Raw genomic sequence first — 17,845 nt, forward strand, 5'->3', positions numbered from 1 at the left:
GAACACTTAAGATCACTTTTGAATGAGTCCATTTTTGTTGCTTATAACAGAATACCTGATACTGGGTAATGTATAAAGAAATGAAATTTATTTCTTACAGTTTGGGAGGCTGAGAAGTCCAAGGGCCAAAGGGCACATCTGGTCAGGGCCTTCTTCTTGGGACTTTCTACAGAGTCCCATGGCCATGCAGGGAATAACACAATGAGGCTGAGCAACAGCCTGTTGGGCGCTCTCCTGCACGCTGGTGCATGGGCTTGGGCCTCCAAGGCCTTGGGCAGCCCTGCCCCTGTGGCTGTCCTGGGCTCAGCCCATGCTGTAGCTCTCCCAGGCTGGTGTTGCACACTGGAATCTCTACAGTTTTGGGGTCTTGGTGGCAGTCCTGCTCCCACAGCTCTACTAGGCACGGCCCCAGTGGGGTTTCTCTGCTGCATCTCTGACCCCACATTTACACTTGGCATTGCTGTAATGGAGGCTCTCTGAGGTGACTCTGCTCTTGCAACAAATCTCTTCCTGGGCCCCCGCACTTTTCCATATACATCCTTTGAAATTTGGGTGGGGGCTTCTATGCCTCCACAGCTCCTGCATTCTGTGAGCCTGCAGACTTAACACCACATGGATGCCACCAAAGCTTCTGGCTTGTATCTTCCAAAGTGGTGGGTCCAGGGCTGGCCCATGGCTCACTTGGGAGAGTGTGGTGCTGATAACACCAAGGCCATGGGTTTGGATCCCTATATAGGGATGGTTGGTTAGTTCACTTGGGAGAGCATGGTGCTGACAACACCAAGTCAAGGGTTAAGATCCCTTTACTGTTCATCTTTAAAAAAAAAAAAAAAGTGGTGGGTCCCACTCTTTCAGCAAATTTCAAGTATACAATGCAATATTATTAACTGTAGTTCCCAAACTATACCTTAGATCCCCAGAACTTATTCATTTTATAACCCTTTGACCAACATCTCCCCTATTCCCCCACCCCCAATCCCTGGCAACCGCCATTTTACTCTCTTCTTCTAAGATTCTTTTTTAGATTCCACATATGTGAGATCACACGGTATTTGTTTTTCTGTCTGGTTTATTTCACTTAGCATAATGTCCTCCAGGTTTATCCATGTTGTCACAGATGTCAGGATTTCCTTCTTTTTTATGGCTGAATAATACTCCATTTTATAGATATACCATGTTTTGTTTATTCATTCATCAGCTGACAAATTCTTAGGTTGTTTCCATATCTTGGTTTTGTGAATAATGCTGCAATGAACATGGGAGTGCAGATATCACTTCAACATACTGATTTTCTTTCCTTTGGATATATATCCAGTAGTGGAATAGCTAGATCATATGGTAGTATTATTTTTAATTTTTTGAAGAACCTCCGTATTTTTTTCCATATGTCTGTACCAATTTACATTCCCACCAACAGCATATAAGGGCTCCCTTTTCTCCACACCCTGGCCAACACTTGTTATCTCTTGTCTTTTTAATAATAGCCATCCTAACTGGTATGAAGTGATATCTCTTTGTAGTTTTGATTTGCGTTTCCCTGATGATTAGTGATGTTGAGCACGTTTCATACACCTGTTGGCCATTAGCATGTTTTCTTTGGAAATATGTGTCTTCAGGTCCTTTGCCATTTTTTAATTGGGTTATTTGTTGTTTTGCTATTGAGCTGTATGAGTTTCTTATACTCATATATTTGGGATATTAACCACTTATCAGATAAAAGGGTACTTCAAAAAGTTCATGGAAAGATTCATATTATGTTTTAATTCTAATTTTTCATGAACTTTTTGAAGAACCCTTGTATATGGTTTGCAAATTTTTCTCTCCTTCTATAGGTTGCCTTTTCATTGTATTTATTGTTTCCTTTGTTGTACAGAGGATTTTTAGTTTGATGTAGACCTAGAAAAAGATCTAAACTTTTTTTTTCAAATTTTTCAAATCTGATTCATGCACTGGAAAGATGACACCCACCCCCAGTCCCCAATGGTCAGTGATCCCAGGCCTTGGCAGGAATCAAAGACTACACTAGGATCTAAAGTCGGATAGTCATGATTTCATCCTGACTTTCCTACCTTGAAAAGAAGACAATGATTGGACATTTTGTTAGGCACCAATATATAGAATTCAAAGATGCAGTGCCTGCCTTGAAATCAAATGCTAGCTAGAACTTGGTCAAAGAAAGATCACATGAAAACACTTTTTAATCCAACTAGCATTTATTGAGCACCTCCTGTGTGCCAGGCACTATTCTATACAGCACAGAATCATAGTCAAAAGTATGGATTCTGGAAGCAGTCTTCCTGAGTTCAAATCCCAGCTCTGCCATTTACTAGCTATGTGACCTTGGACAATGTATTTTACCTCAAAACTGTGCCTCAGTTTTGTCATCTGTAAAGGGATAATAGTAGTAGTACCTATCTCAGAGGGTTATGATGAGGACAAAAATTAGTTCCTATTTGTAAAGCATTTAAGGCAGTGCCTTATGTTTTTGTGAAATAAATAAAAATAGGCACTGGGAAACAAAGCAAAGTTCCTGTTCTCATAGTTTTAAATTCTAGGGCTAGCTAGTTAGCTCACATGGTTAAAGCTTAGAGTGTGGTGCTGATAACACCACGGTCAAAGGTTTGGATCCCCTTATCAGTCAGCCACCAAAAAGAAAAAAAGGGAGGGGGGCAGAGAAGATAAACTTAAATTCTAGTAGGAGAGAAACAATAAACTAATAAACATACTATATAATGGAAGACTTTGATAGACACTGTGAGAAAAAATAAATCAGCCCTAAGGGTGAGAGTTAGTTTGGATAATATGGCCAAGGAAGGCATCTCAGAAAAGTGACATTTGAGTGCCTTTATGAAGGGAGAGAGTGCCCCATGTAGCTATCTAGGCAGATATTGTTCCAGACAGAGAGAATAGTAGGTGCAAAGGCCCTGGGGTACAGTGTGCTTAGAACACTTGAGGAACTTCAAAAAAGCCAGTGTATCTGGAGTGAAGTAAACTTATACAAGTATCTATTGAATCCAAAATCAGGAACTTAGGGCTCTGCAAGGGGCCCTAGACACAAGCTATTTGAAATATAGCCAGGTGTTAATCATTGTTACCTCTAGCTGGTGGGATTTTGGGTGATTTTTTAATTTCTTTTTAACTTTCCAAATATTCTTCTACAGGCCCAATCCCCTCAGAATTAGGGGATAAAACAAACTTTAAATATTGTGAAGTTACACTGGCCAGCCTCAAAAAAAAAAAAAAAAAATTATGAGGTAAAACTCTATTTTTTTTTTTAATAGGTGAAGAAACTGAAGGAAGAGAATTTATACCTCTAGATGTTGCAGAAGCTTAAATCCTGGCCGGCTTATGCCTGCTCGAGGGAGTCTTGGCACCAGCAGGATGAGACTGATAAATGACACACCTCCTGAAGGTGCTAACTGATTAAGTACCAGGACTCTCTTATCACAAACAAGCATGCAGCTTGTTTGACGGTTAGGAGAACAGGTCATCAAAAGGGAGAAGCCAAAAAAAACAAGAAGCAACCCAAGGAATCTCTTTGCCCAAAGGGGCTTTTGGAACTTGATCTTGTATAAGAGGTCCAGAAAAATGGAGCTCCTTGAAGTCATTCTACCTAAATGCAGGTGTGGCTGAGCCTTCTAAAAGTTTGTATTAAAACTTACCTATATCATCAGGACCCTAGCATGGAAAAGGAATAAGTCATTTTATTTAACACACTTTCCTACATTGAGAGAATGATTCTGAAGAACAGCACTGGATTAAAAGTGAGTTTTAGGAATGCATTCGTCTGCTCCACAGGTATCTGTGGAGTGCCTCTTGAGACGCAGGCGCACTGCTGTGCTGTCAACAAAGTGGCTCAAAGAACTCAGAGCCCAGTGGGAAAGACAGCCAAGAAATTATGCCAATAGGTGCCACGAAGGAAAAGGAAAGGCAGTGTGCAAAGGAAGCGTCGGAGGGAGACGTAACTAGCCTGGGAAACTTGGAGACATGTCCCAGGAAGTGCTATTTAAGCTGAAATCAAAAGGATGAGGATTAAAGGAGTGGAAAAGAGTATAGGAGGTGGGAAGAGGGAAAAATATTCCTGGAAACAGAATGGCAACTGTGAAGGCCTTGAATGTCAGAGAAATTTGGGAAGAGAGGGAAGACTTCAGCATTAGGAAACACTGAGAGAGACATGAAAGCTGACACCCAGGCAGGACAGAGGGTCTGGTGCCTTTTAACAGCATTAAGGATGTTGAAATCACCTTCAGAGCAATGAAAACCATTAAAGATCTTATGTGGAGGGCTGACAATCATATTTGTACTCTAAAGACATCACTCTGAATCGCTACACGAAGAATCAAAGTGTCACAAACCCAACCATATTCTACTTTCCATGGATTACCATGTTAAGTTAAAGAAACTAGGTAAATTGTAGATGCAAAGGCAGGGGTAAAAGTAATTACCCAGCTTCTCCATTTGAAAGATACAAGTCCTAATAAAGAAAAAAATAAAAATAAAAAATAAAAGGTGCAAGTCCTAATTTTGATTCACCATATTTACATTATTTTATTTTTTTGTTTTATTGGTGGTTGACTGGTATGAGGATCTGAACCCTTGATCTTGATGTTACAACACTGTGCTCTAACCAACCATATTTACTTTTTTATATTGAGAGTATACTAATAATTACACGGCAAAATAAAAACTCGTCCTTAAGAATGTTAACAAACACATTTTTATTATTTTGGTTGACTGGAAATGCCAAACAAGTACTGCATTTTATTCTGACTTAGACAAGTGATCAGTAGGAAAAAATGAAAATAAGATATAAAAGATTACAATGTTGATTCTGTTTGACAGATAATTTTATTTGCCTAAAAATTGTGAAAAAATGACCCATTAATTTGCTTTTAAAATTTTGCTAACTTCCCATAAGACCACCAGAGAAATCTACTCAATCGAAATTGAGTTTATTAAGGGCTGGCCCATGGCTCACTTGGGAGAGCGTGGTGCTGACAACACCAAGTCAAAAATCCACGGATTAGGGAAGGATTATGGATTTGGGGGTCTAGGATTAAGGGTTTGGGGGACCCTTCTTGAAAAAGGTCCTTTAAGGCAGGGAACTGGTTGGAACTGGGCCAAGTTTATAACAGCAAAATAAGGATTTTGTAGTAAGTTTTGATAAGCAATCTGCTGTCAGATAGGCAAGCACTTTGTTCAGGTGAGCAAGCTGTTATCTTAGAAGAAAAGTTGTTCCTGCAGATGATCTGCTCAGATACACTGATTGGTAACCATATTGTGAGATAAACAGTCTTATCTTATGTGCCAGAATTTCCTGGCACAAAGAATTAAGGTTAGTAATCTCAATTTCCACCTTCCTTTCAAAAATTCTCTTTTTTAAATTCACGAAAGCAAGGAATTAATGAAATGTCATTCGGAAAAATAATTGCAGCAAGCAAGCCAAAGGATTAATATTGTTAATACTTAAAGAAAAATATTGCTATTAAATATATGTATGCTGTTTTGTGTTGTTCATATGCTATGTCTTTAAACATGAAGGCTCAAATATGTTAAAAGTAAAAGCATAAAAAAAAATCTATAGCGTGCAAACACCAGTCATAGGAAAGCTGGAGTGACTATGTATATCAGATAAGTAGGCTTCAGGACAAGGACTACTAGCAGAGATAGAGACATATTTCATGATGATAAAAGGATCAATCCATCAGAAGATGTAACAATCCTAGATATATATGCAGCTAATAACAGAGTTGTTTTTGTTGGCTGGCCAGTAAGGGGATCCAAACCCTTGATCTTGGTGTTATTAACACCATGCTCTAACCAACTGAGCTAACCAGCCCTAATAATAGAGTTTTAAAACAGACTGTTACATGAAAAAAAGGGACCAAATTCAGAGGAGAATTTGACTATTTCTCTATTATTGTTGATTACTTTTTCACTCCTCTCCTATTAACTAATACAACAATAGACAGAAAACCAAAAAGGAAATGAAAGACTTAAAGAAAGAACCAATAAGTCAGGAGTCCTTTTTCATCCTCCATCCCTACATCTCATCAATCACAAAGTCTTGGCAATACAATCACCTATACATTTCTCAATCTCTTAAATCATTCAAATTCTTTGAATTTCTTTTTTTTTTTTTTTTGTCTTTTTCGTGACCGGTACTCAGCCAGTGAGTGCACCAGCCATTCCTATACAGGATCCGAACCCGCGGCGGGAGCGTCGCTGCGCTCCCAGCTCTGTACTCTCCCGAGTGCGCCACGGGCTTGGCCCCTTTGAATTTCTTAAATCATGGAAATGGGGGGTTCCCTCGACCCCATTTCTATGAGTTGCAGAGACTGATCTCCTTCCCGCATTAGCTAGCAGCAACCCAATTTCCCCTCGGTAATCAGGATCAATCACACAGCCAGTATACTGACCCCTTTCCCCCTGCTTGTTCAGGGGCATGAGGAACCCCAGAGTGGAGGGGGGACAACCAGCTTCCAAATTAACACAACTCTGTTAGGGCTCGCTAGTGGAAACATTCTTTCACTGGGCACTAGAACTTCTAAACCCAGTGAGCCCAATGATTATGGAATGGGAAGAAATTTTCCTTAAGTGGATTCCTATCTTTAAAAGTCTATACAATGGAATATTATTCAGCATAAAAAGGAATGAAGTATTGATACATGCAGTAACATGGATGAACCTTGAAAACATTATGCAAAGTGAAAGGAGCCAGCTACAGAAGGCCACGTATTATATCCTTTCACTCATACTCAAGCCCAGAATATGTATATCCGTAGAGATGGAAAGTAGATTAGTGATTGCCAGGGGCTGGGGCTGTGGGAGGGTGAATAGAGTGAACTGCTCATGGATCTGGGGTTTCTTTTGGAGGTAGTGAAAATGTTCTGGAATTAGATAGTGGTGACAGACATACAACTTTGTGAATATACTAAAAAATTCACTAAATTGTGTACTTTATAGATATGAATTATATATCAATTAAAAAAATGGTTCTTGGGCTTATCTATTTGGCTTTATAGTCACGAAGCTTTTAGAAGCCCATTCTACCATTCTGTCAGGTATTTCGTCTGGATTGTTGGGGCTAGTGTTAATGCTAGTAAGTTCTGTGAGTGTAATTCCATTCCGTATGTCCTTCACTGTAAACAAGTTCTTGGTCTGAGATGATTTGTACGGAATATCATGGCAATAAATAAGGCCTCTGTTTAGTGTTGGCAGAAGTATTTTAGGCAGGAAAGGCAAATTCATATCTGAAATGTGTTTCTATTGTAATGGAACCAAACTTGGGTCAGCTCACTCAACACACAGCTAAAGCCAAAACACTGAGGCCAGGCGAGGGAAATTAAGCTTTAATGACAAAGCCAAGGAATGGAGGTCGGGCAGGTAATGCTGAGGAAAAGACCTGAGCTCTCAGAAAGCTTGCAGGCAAGGATTTTTAAAGGAGAAAGTTGTGGGGTGGAGTTGGGATGTGTGAGTAGCCTGAGAATGTTTCCGACTGGCCGAATCTCCAAAGACAAAGAAGCAGAATCTCTGGGAACGAAGAGGCAGCTCTCGGTCTCTGTTCATCATTTCTCCAGCTCCAGTCTGGGGTCCTAGCAGTCCACCTCTGGTCAGCACATTCCAAGGGCTGAGAAAATTTTGGTCTCTTTCCTGTAAAAACATCTCAAGGGTACATGTTAAGATAATGTATTTGAGCCTGGGAACTTAGTGATTCTGATTTATGGCTTTCCTTATTGCTTAGGTAGCATCCCATTTTGCCCAGCTGCTTTCTTTGTACTCCTTTTCTCAATTGCTAGTTGTAAATCTTAACTCCTCAATTGAACAGCCCAGTTCCTAGATCCTAAATGACTATTAACTTTTGGGGGATCAAGGCCACACAGCTCACTTTTATCAAAACATTTGAGGGGGCTTCATCTGAATAGGGTACCCACTCAGTTTCACTATTCCCAAGAGGACAAATTGCTGCTCCTTCCATAATGGGAAGGGTCCAATGTATCAATTTGCCAGGAAGTGGCTCATTAGTTCCCTGGAGAATGGTGTGATCTATCAGGGGCTCAGCATAGCCTTGACGCTTGGTCCGTGGGTACCCAGCCAAGGCAAAAACGACATAAGCCCCAGTGAGGGGAAGTCCATGCAGTCTCCTTCTCTGTTGCCAGGCTGCTGTGTAAATGGGCCTATTAAGCACCAGGGTGGATGGGGAAAGAGGCTGGCTGACACTCATAGGACTGGACATCTTGTCCATTTGATTATTGAGAGCCTAGTCTGCAGCAGATGCCAGAGGGCTTTCTCTACATATGTTCTGGTAGTTATACAATGCTGGTTTTTGCCTGTCTGCACTATGCCAGTTCATAGCTGCTACAAAGGTGAATGAACCAATACTCTATGCCTCTTCTTCTCATTTGATCACACCCAAGAATTTGCTCTTATAAAGCCTGTGGGGTATTGATGTATAGGCAACTCAAAAGCTATTTAGAAAAATTATTCTCATCTGCTTCTGGCAGCAGGCTAAAACAAGGTTGGCTTTATCACTGTCTTTTAAGATCATCTCTAAGTGGGACCATATAATACTGCTGGCTGGAGTCAGCATGCTGTGCAAATCAGTTCATAAACCAGGGCCGTACCTTCTCTTCTTCTGTTAACTCTCCATGAAATCACATGTGTGGGTTAAGGGAAAGCCAGTGAAACAGAAGGAACAAGTATCATGGAACACTGAGCTAGCTACTTACTTGTATGTTTTAATTATGCTTTCTAGACCTGCTTGGGCTAGTCCTGTATATACTATTTTCATTTAACAATGAAATGCTGCTACACCAGTTCAATTTTATAGTTTTGTGACTCAGATAACATTCCATTCATAATGGACAGTTCAGGTTGCACCATGTCTGTCCTAAGAACAGGGCCCAGTAGCAATCTAGAAGCTGCTTTTCAAATGAAGAATACTTAGCAGAAGAGGGCATGGTTATGGGGATTTTGCTAGGATTCTCCTAAAAGAGGTTTGCAAGAGGCTTTGTAGAGCTTAAAAACTCCCCATACCATTCAGCCTGCTCGGCCATTAGGCCTGAGGGCCAGGGCAGCTTGCACCACCACCTGGGCCTGCTGTGTGGTGGTGCAAGCTGCCACCTCAAGCCTTCTCTTGCATGAGGCCTCACATATAATTGGAGTCACGTGAGTTACTTGATAAATTGCTTAGAGCAGCATTCCGTATGTGGTGTATGTTGCCTCCAAACTTCACAGAGGCCTATCAAACATTGTGCCTTTTTCTTCGTGCTGGTGCCGCAATATGCACCTGGCTGTAATCAAACCCTAGAGACCTCACTGATGTGGTTGGTCCTTGAATCTTTACAAGGTTTATTTCCCATCCTTTGGCATTTTTTAAAGTCTTATGGGATACTTATTATTTTCTGCTTGTCAGGTCCAACGAGCATAATATAATCAAAGAAGTGGACCGATGTTCTGTGGGATATCAAGATGACAAATTTCACTCTCTATTGTAACAGAAAGAATGCTTTAAGGCAGATGTCTAAGTTCAAAGTTACTAATTGTTATAGGTCCATGTCTTACAGGTTGAAAGAATTATGATCAGGAGGGTAGATGACAGCCAGGTGCTGAGTCAGCCCACAGGGAAATCCAGATAGGGCCTCAGATAGGCTTTACCAGTGTCTTAATGATAAAATAACTCTCCAATCTGGGCACAAACCTGTAAGGATCCCAATGACTGAGAGATATCTTTGTGGAAATATTCCACCCATCCTATAAGGTACATATAGCCAAATAGCCACAGGTAGTTATTTAAGTTTAAATTAATTAAAATTAAATGAAATTAAAAATTCAGTTCCTCAATAGTCACATGTGGCTAGAAGCTACAGTGTTAGATAATGCGCATATAGAACTGCTGAACAGTGATGCTATAGAAACTCAGAGTGGGAACAGCCCAGTGATTTTCCCCTAAATAGCCAAATGGACAAGGTTTGTAAAGGCCTGCCAAACCAGATAGGACATTCCCTATCCATGTTCTGCTAGTCGCTTAATGTTGGTTTTTGCCTGTCTACCCTGTGCCAGTTTGTAGCTGCTTTATAGGTGAATGAACAAGTACAGCACTTTCTGCCTGTTCTTCACATTTAATTACATGCAAGAATTTGCTCATAAAAGGGCTATGGAGTATTGCAATATACATAACTTAAAAGCTATTTAAAAGAGTTATTCTCATTTGTTCCTGGTGGATATACTCTGGTTGACTGCAATAAGAATTTATTTTTTATGGTCACATACCATGATATCACAAGTGCCTCAATGTGTATTTTCCTAATAATGCCAATCACTTTTAAACATTTTCTGACATATATGTAGTTATTCAATAACTGCTTCACATAGTGATTAATGATGAATTCTCCTATCTTTGTTAGGGTTTAATGTCCTCATTAATGGGCTAATTATTAATTAACCTGTCACTTCTTCCATTGTTCATAGAGGAGGTGAGCACAATACAGTCTAGCCCGAGTCAGTCAGAGAGCTGGTTTTGAATCCTGGCTCTATCACTCACTTGGACAAGTTATTTAACCTTTTAAAGCCCAAACGTTCATTTCTCGTCATTCATTTATTCATAAAAGAAATATTAATTTTTAAAAAAGCCAAGAATCGGGTATACAATGATGAAGAAAACAAATGGTTTTCTTTTTTACACCAGGGATAATGATTCCTGCGTGTGAAGATTCTGTTTATCTAATGAGATACTATATGCCAAGGATCAAGCAATAAATTGGCATAGCACTTGGCAAATGCTCAAAAAATGAGTACTGCTTGTATCCTCCAGATCCTTGAGCGTTTTATGTGCTAGCTTGTGCTGTCCAATCTAGTAGCCACTAGCCACATGTAGCTACTGAGTATTTGAAATGCTAATCCAAATTAGCATGTAAAATGTAAAATACACTCCAGAATTCAAAGCCTCAGTATCAAAAAAAGAAAAAGGAATGTAAAATATCTCATTGATAATTTTTAATATTAATTACATGTTGACAGTATATTTTAAGTATTATTGGGGCTCAGAAGCTGTTACTCCAAAATATGGTGCTTTGACATGCTAGAATAAAGAAGCAGCCGCAAGGTTTCTCTGACCTATCCCTCCACGCCCCTCCTGTCTCTGAATCCTCCGCCACTCTCTAAAGCACAAGATGAACAGTTTCAGCTGGTTCTCTTATCTTCTAAAAGTCCAGACCCGCCAAAGAAGACAATTAATTACCTCTGGTCCTTTCCCTGAGTTTTCTTTACCTAACTCATATCACAGGAGGGAAGACTGGAGTCTGTCATCACACCTGGACTAACTTTTGTCACAGATCATTATCTTCTATTTCCTCCCATTCAGAATTTTTTTTTTTTTTTAAAGATGACCGATAAGGGGATCTTAACCCTTGACTTGGTGTTGTCAGCACCACGCTCTCCCAAGTGAGCCAACCGGCCATCCATATATAGAGATCCGAACCTGTGGCCTTGGTGTTATCAGCACCGCACTCTCCCAAGTGAGCCACGGGCCGGCCCCTCCATTCAGTATTTTGAAGAGAATCATTTACCAGCCATTGTCTGCTCTGTAGACCAAATAGACTTTGTCTCAAGCCATTGTGTATTCTCCAGGCCCATTGAGCCCCCCTAAAAATAATTCAGTCGTACACTCCCCATCTCCCCTTTCCCTATGAAAATTGTTATATAGGCTTCTGAACCCCACTGGGAAACTGGAAAATTACTCTCTTGTGATTCCCCTGTGCATTATCCCCTTCCAGCACCTTAAAATAATAAAATCTGTTATGCCTTTTCTTCATGTTAATCTAAATTTATCAGTAATGAAACTTCGGGGGTGAAGAGGAAGTTTTCCCTTGTCTTGGGTTAGATAAAATGTATTATTAAAATTAATTTCATCTGTTTTTATTTTTTGCGGCTGGCTGGTATAATTTTACCTATTTCTTTTTACTCTTTTTGAGAGCTAGAAAATTTATGATTATGTAAATGGCTCAAATTTCATTTCTACTGGACAGAACTGGGCTAGAAAATTGGTACTGTGAATACAAGTATATGGGGTGCCAGCTCTCAAGGACCTGCTAACTTGTCTAGAAATTGAGATTCATTGTAATATGATGATATAATGTGATAAGCACTCCTATGGAAGTGTAAAAAATCAAGCTCCTGCCATACAAAGAAACGATGGGGCAGAGGGGCATGGAGACAGGGCAGAAAGACAGGTCTTCCCCTAATGAGAAAACTGATTTTAAGGGAAGGGGTTTTTTTACCCCCTCCCCTGGACAGGCATTTGATGACGTTCTTGGTAGCCCTGTGGGATTATTTGATGCTGGAAGAGTTTCCAAAGCTACTTGATGCTGTTGGAATTTATATACAATGCCCATATCTGAAGTGCACACAGAGCGGGTCTAGTAGGAATCGCAGCAGTCACACAGGACTGGATCACTGGAAGGGCTCATGCGACTCCACAGGATATACTGAGATAAGGTTTTAATAAAAGTAAAGGATACACGGGCCAGCCACCATCCTCCCACCGCCCACGCCCCAAAAAGTAAACGATACAGTACAGCCGGAGAAAACACGCCCGGGCAGGCAGAGAACGATCTGAGTCTCCTGAGCACAGGGCCCTTTCTCTGTCACACTGGACATAGTTTGAAGTGTGAGCAACCAACATAGGTGCAAGTTTCTGTGGTCGCAAGGAGGCCAAGTCACAAGTTTACTGAGTGGGTCTTTTATACTCCATATCCTTAGCTACATCTAGGCTAGGTACTGGTTAAACCAAGTACATCTTTGAATATATTTCAACATATGATGTAGACAAGTTAGCACGGGATGACTCCCGGAACTTTTAAACAGCACGTCATAAGTGGCTAGCTGGTACATTTCACATTTCATCCTTATCTTAGCCAAGGGGCCAGACTTCCAGGCTTCTCTAGGATAAGCACTGGGCTACTTCAGTCCAATAGAAAGGTCACACTTCCATTCAGGCCTTCTGTTTCCATACAAAGATGGAATATAGGGTGAAGTTAGGAAAGGACTGTGTAGGGAGCCTCTAGGATGGTCCCTAGTTATCCCTACCTTTCCCAGTTATTTATGTCCTTGGATGACCCCCTCACCTTGAGTGTGAGCTGGAGCTTTGTGACTCACTTCTCACAAATAGAACATAGCAGAAATGATAGATGTTACTTCTGAAATTAAGTTACAAAAAGAGGGTGACTTTTGTCTTGCCTGCTTTTTCTCACACAGGTGTTTTACTCCTTTGAGGCAAGGCTGCTACTGTGTTGTGGTCTGCCTTATGAAGAGGCCAGCATGACAAGGAATTGAAAGAGGCCCCTGGCCAATGGCAGCAGGGAACTGAGGTCCTCAGTCTAACAGCCTGTGAGACCTGAATCCTGCCAACAATCACGAGGGAGATTGGATGAAGATCCTGCCCCAATCAAGCCTTCAGATGAGACCATACTCCTGAGGCCAACACCTTGACTGCATCCTTGTGAGATCTTAAAGAGGAGGCACCCAATTAAGCCACATCCACATTTCTGACCCATAGGAACTCTGAAATGTTTCTTTTTTTTAGCCTTACATGATGACAAACAACTAATACAGGGACCTAACAATGAGCTTCATTCTGCAAAAACTAGAAGCACATGATGACAGTGTTACTGGGGATGAAGGTCCCATTTGGCTCGGTTCTTTTTTGGACCAATGAAGAATCAGAAACGCAAACCAATAGCGATAGCAAAGCTTTAATGAGTACAGGAAATATAGGAAGAAACACTGCAAGAGAGAAGTGGGCCATTCCCTTGAGCAGTAAATGGCCCTTACATGCAAGTTCATATGTTTTATTCCACTAAATTTGCATATGCATTTGTAAGCTTGATCGACACCTTTGACATTTGGGGTTATATAATCTCTTTTCTAATGCACATGTTCTTACCCATAATTCAGTTTGTTATAATAATATGTATTTATGGATTGCATATGTATTTAAAGATAATAAGCATCAACATGTTGTGAGGTTACTTAACATCTCAAAATATCCTTTCTGTGCATATCTCTCCACCTGGAAAGCTCCTGGTGAGCCCCTGTGGTCAGATTGTGGGTTCTTTTTCCATTATGTTGTCTGCAAAGGGGTGGGTTTGGACAGAGTTATGGGCGAAGTCAGTTTTCCATTCCCCAGCCTGCTCATGACTGACTGCCTAACAATAGTATTTTCCAAATATATGAAGTTGAAATGTGGCATTGTCACAAATGAAGAAAAAGGAGGCAGTAAGGGGAGTTAAGGCCATGCTAACAGAAGAAGAGAAGTTAGGACAGAAAGAAAACCACAAGGTCACTGGAAATTGTAAGTGCTAAACCAAATATAGGTCGAAGCTGAAGGATAGTCTGAATACTGTGCCGGATTACTTTAGCAGATATATTCTGGCCAATTAGTCCAGCACTTTTAATCATGGAGAAATGGCAAGTGTTGATATCTATCATATAATTGAAATATTTCTTTGTAAGAAATAGATTGCAATCGCTGATTTTAGTGTTTTGGACCAAATTAAAAGTTGTTTGAGGATTACATTAATTCTTAGGTGTGCTTTTATTCTCAACTTGGGGATACAGAGACTAGAAATTAGAAAACAGGACAGAGACAACTGAGAGGAATTAGAAAAGGAAATGCTAAATTTTCTTCCCTGACCCTTCCAACTCTTTCAATTCCTCTCAAGTCTAGATTGTTTTTTAAAAAAATCTCTTATCTCAGACAAACCCACTCACACAAAGCAAAAGTTAGGAAAAATTTTAAAGATAATGAATTAAACTTCAGACGTTTCATTAAAATTTACCCTGAAATATCAGCTATGAAAATAATGCTCTGGGCCAGCCCATGGCTCACTTGGGAGAGTGTGGTGCTGATAACACCAAGGCCAAGGGTTCAGATCCCTATATAGGGATGGCTGGTTAGCTCACTTGGGAGAGTGTGGTGCTGACAACACCAAGTCAAGGGTTAAGATCCCTTTACTGGTCATCTTTTAAAAAAAAAAGAAAATAATGCTCTATTTGAGAAGACGGTGGCCTGAGTATAGGACCATGACTCCATTCCTCTATTGAATCCATACTGGGTTGACTCAACCAGTAAGAGGAGTGGGTTAACTTGTCCAAGACTGTTGCCTTCCTTGCTGGCCTCCAGGAAAAGGAGTTGGCACCCTGCAAAGCTCCATGGAAACCAGCCATGGCCACATGTTGAAGGTGGTCAATCCTGGTCAGCCATAAGACTGGGACTCCCGAATCATACAGGCAAGGCAGGCGGTGATGGTTCTCTCCATACTATGAACACTGAGCTGGCAATTTAGGACTGGAGCCAGAATTCTGTCACTTCATACTGTAAATATACCCCAACTCCTGAACGCATCAGGAAAGAGGCTGTTTCTCACTATTCATGCAGCTTAAAAACCCTATAGCCTAGAAAAACTGGCACTCACACATTGCTGGTAGGAAGTGTAGTGATATCTAACATAACGACATGGGCATTTATCTTTTGACCAGCAATTTTCTAGAAATTTCCCTTGAAGGTATACATCCATAAATATGAAAAAAAGAAATGCACAAATTTATTCATGAAGCCATTATGGAAATGAAAATATTGGAAGCAACCTAAATGCCTATCCATGGGAGACTGGATAAAGTATGGGACCTATAATGAAGCTATATAAACAAAAATAAGAAAGATCTTTTTGATTTGATATAGAGTACTTCCTAGAACATACTGGTAAGTGAAAAAAGCAAAGTTCCAAGGAGTGTAAATAGAATTGTGTAAGAAATAAGGGAATTTACATACACAGTAGTATGTTTGGGAAAAAAGCAGGAAGCATGAACAGTCAACTAAAGAAAACGATTATCTGTAGGGTGTGTGTATGTGGGGTGGTGGTAAAAAAGAGGGTGTAGATTAGGATGCGAGCAAGAGTTCTCTAGCTATATATTTTTATATATTTTTTGCATTCAACCCTTATATTTTTACACAAAAAATTAAATTTTAAAACGATTTTTCACTTTTTAGGTTTAATATATTTATATTCAGAAGGTAATTCAACAGACTAAAGCCCTTTTGGCATTATAAAATCCAATGTTTTGATCTTTTTTCTCAGCAATTCTGTTTATTACAACTTTTATAATCCTGAAGAGATTCTTTTATCTGAAGTTTTTCATGCACTCAAGTATTTTGCATGATGTCTGATGTGATTAGTAATAAACATTGAAATGAAGTAGTAGCTATGATCACAACCCTCTTGTAATCTAAAAACAATGGGGATTTTTTTCTGTACAAGCAACTATGAAGTTAGGGAGTAACTGTCCATCTGAAAGGAACTGATCATCTTTTTCTTAATCAATCAGGTTCAGGACTTCACAAGATGGGTGGCAGCATAAACCTTCCATGTACTTTATCTGTTCCTGAATTTCCACTGAAGTCTTTTTTGCCCCAGTGACAAAGCACTGGGTTGGCAAATTGGTTCAAATGCTGACACAGACTTGTATTTTCCAGGATATCCCAAAGCACAAATCAGAGCTCCATAGCCTCCCATGAAGTGGACAAAAATAGACATCCTTTGAGGGTCCACTGGAAAATTGGCATGTGAGTTGGGGAAGCTCCACCATTACATAAGAGTACATTCTGTAGTTAAGTTTTCCAAGGTTCTTCAGAGGCATCCATACAAAACCCAGCACCAATGACAAAGTCCCATCTCTCATCTTCTTCTTTAATATTCCAGCCACGAGGGCGGGTATCTGGAGCAATGACAAGGAGGCCAAGCTCTGAGGCAGCTTGATGATAACCAGATTCTGACACGGAATTTTGTTCTCTGCAAGTTAGACCAGACAGCCAGTAGTATATACTGCAGGGCACTTTCCAGTTTCTGCCTGTGGTGGTAAGTAGAGGGCAAATTTCATTCTGCAGTTCAGTTCCACACTGTCATGTTCAAACTTTCTAAAATCCCCCAAAGCACTTGTTGCTGGAAATGTTTCAATGCCATTCTTCTCTTGTCCATTGCGACTTTTTTATTTATCTGCACCATGGTGCAGATAACCCTCTAGCAGTGGCTGCAGGGCCAAAAAAGATTTTTAAAAGATGACCATTTTATCCATAACGAGTATTGTAGTAAAGGAAGAATCTGTCAGGCTTTTTATTGCCGTGACAGAAAATTTAAAAAATGTTTTTAATTGCATTTTTTTTTCTTTGACTAAAAGTAAAAATATATCTTCAGGCAAATGTCTCAAAAAAACAAACAAACAAACAAAAAACCCAAACTCTTTTGTACCTTCAGGAAATGACCTATAGTAGTAGAATGCTGTCAGTATGAGTATATTCTTCCTTCACAAACTGAAAGAGCCTACATATTTTAAGATGTTGATTTTAGGAATATTAAAATTTAGAATTTATGTGTAAATTTCTTTTCATAATTTATTTTATTACACATCTTGTCTTTCTGATCATACTATTTATAGGAAAAAGCACAAGTTTGAGACAATCCATGAGGTCTTTTGGCTCCTATTCTCAATCACATTGACTCTGCCAAGTAATCCTCCTTCCTAGTTGAATCAAGACTCCTTACCTGACAATTCCACTTGGGTGTCACATAAACATCTCAAACGTAATGTGTCCAGAATAGAACATTCCTCCTTCAGTCATCACGTCAATAAAGCCTATGTCCATCCACTCAGTGAAACAATCCAGAAACAAGATTCCTCCTTCTCTTCTCCTGTATCTGATTTACCAAGTTTTATTGGCTCTCTCCACAGCATACATTGAAACTATCCAACATATTTCACACTCAGAGCACATCTGAATTTGGACCAGATT

At 40.0% G+C, this 17,845-nt stretch overlaps 1 non-coding gene and 1 pseudogene across 1 annotated transcript; both read right to left on the reverse strand.

The window, feature by feature from the left end:
* Positions 1-5,764: 5,764 nt before the first annotated feature.
* Positions 5,765-5,839, reverse strand: TRNAI-AAU (transfer RNA isoleucine (anticodon AAU)). Its single transcript has one exon. It is a non-coding gene; the product is annotated as a tRNA-Ile (tRNA).
* A 10,354-nt stretch (positions 5,840-16,193) lies between these two features.
* On the reverse strand, positions 16,194-17,033 carry LOC134391740 (S-formylglutathione hydrolase-like; annotated as a pseudogene).
* Positions 17,034-17,845: the final 812 nt, after the last annotated feature.

This window comes from Cynocephalus volans, chromosome 12 (assembly GCF_027409185.1).
Source record: "Cynocephalus volans isolate mCynVol1 chromosome 12, mCynVol1.pri, whole genome shotgun sequence".
Classification (NCBI taxonomy): domain Eukaryota; kingdom Metazoa; phylum Chordata; class Mammalia; order Dermoptera; family Cynocephalidae; genus Cynocephalus; species Cynocephalus volans.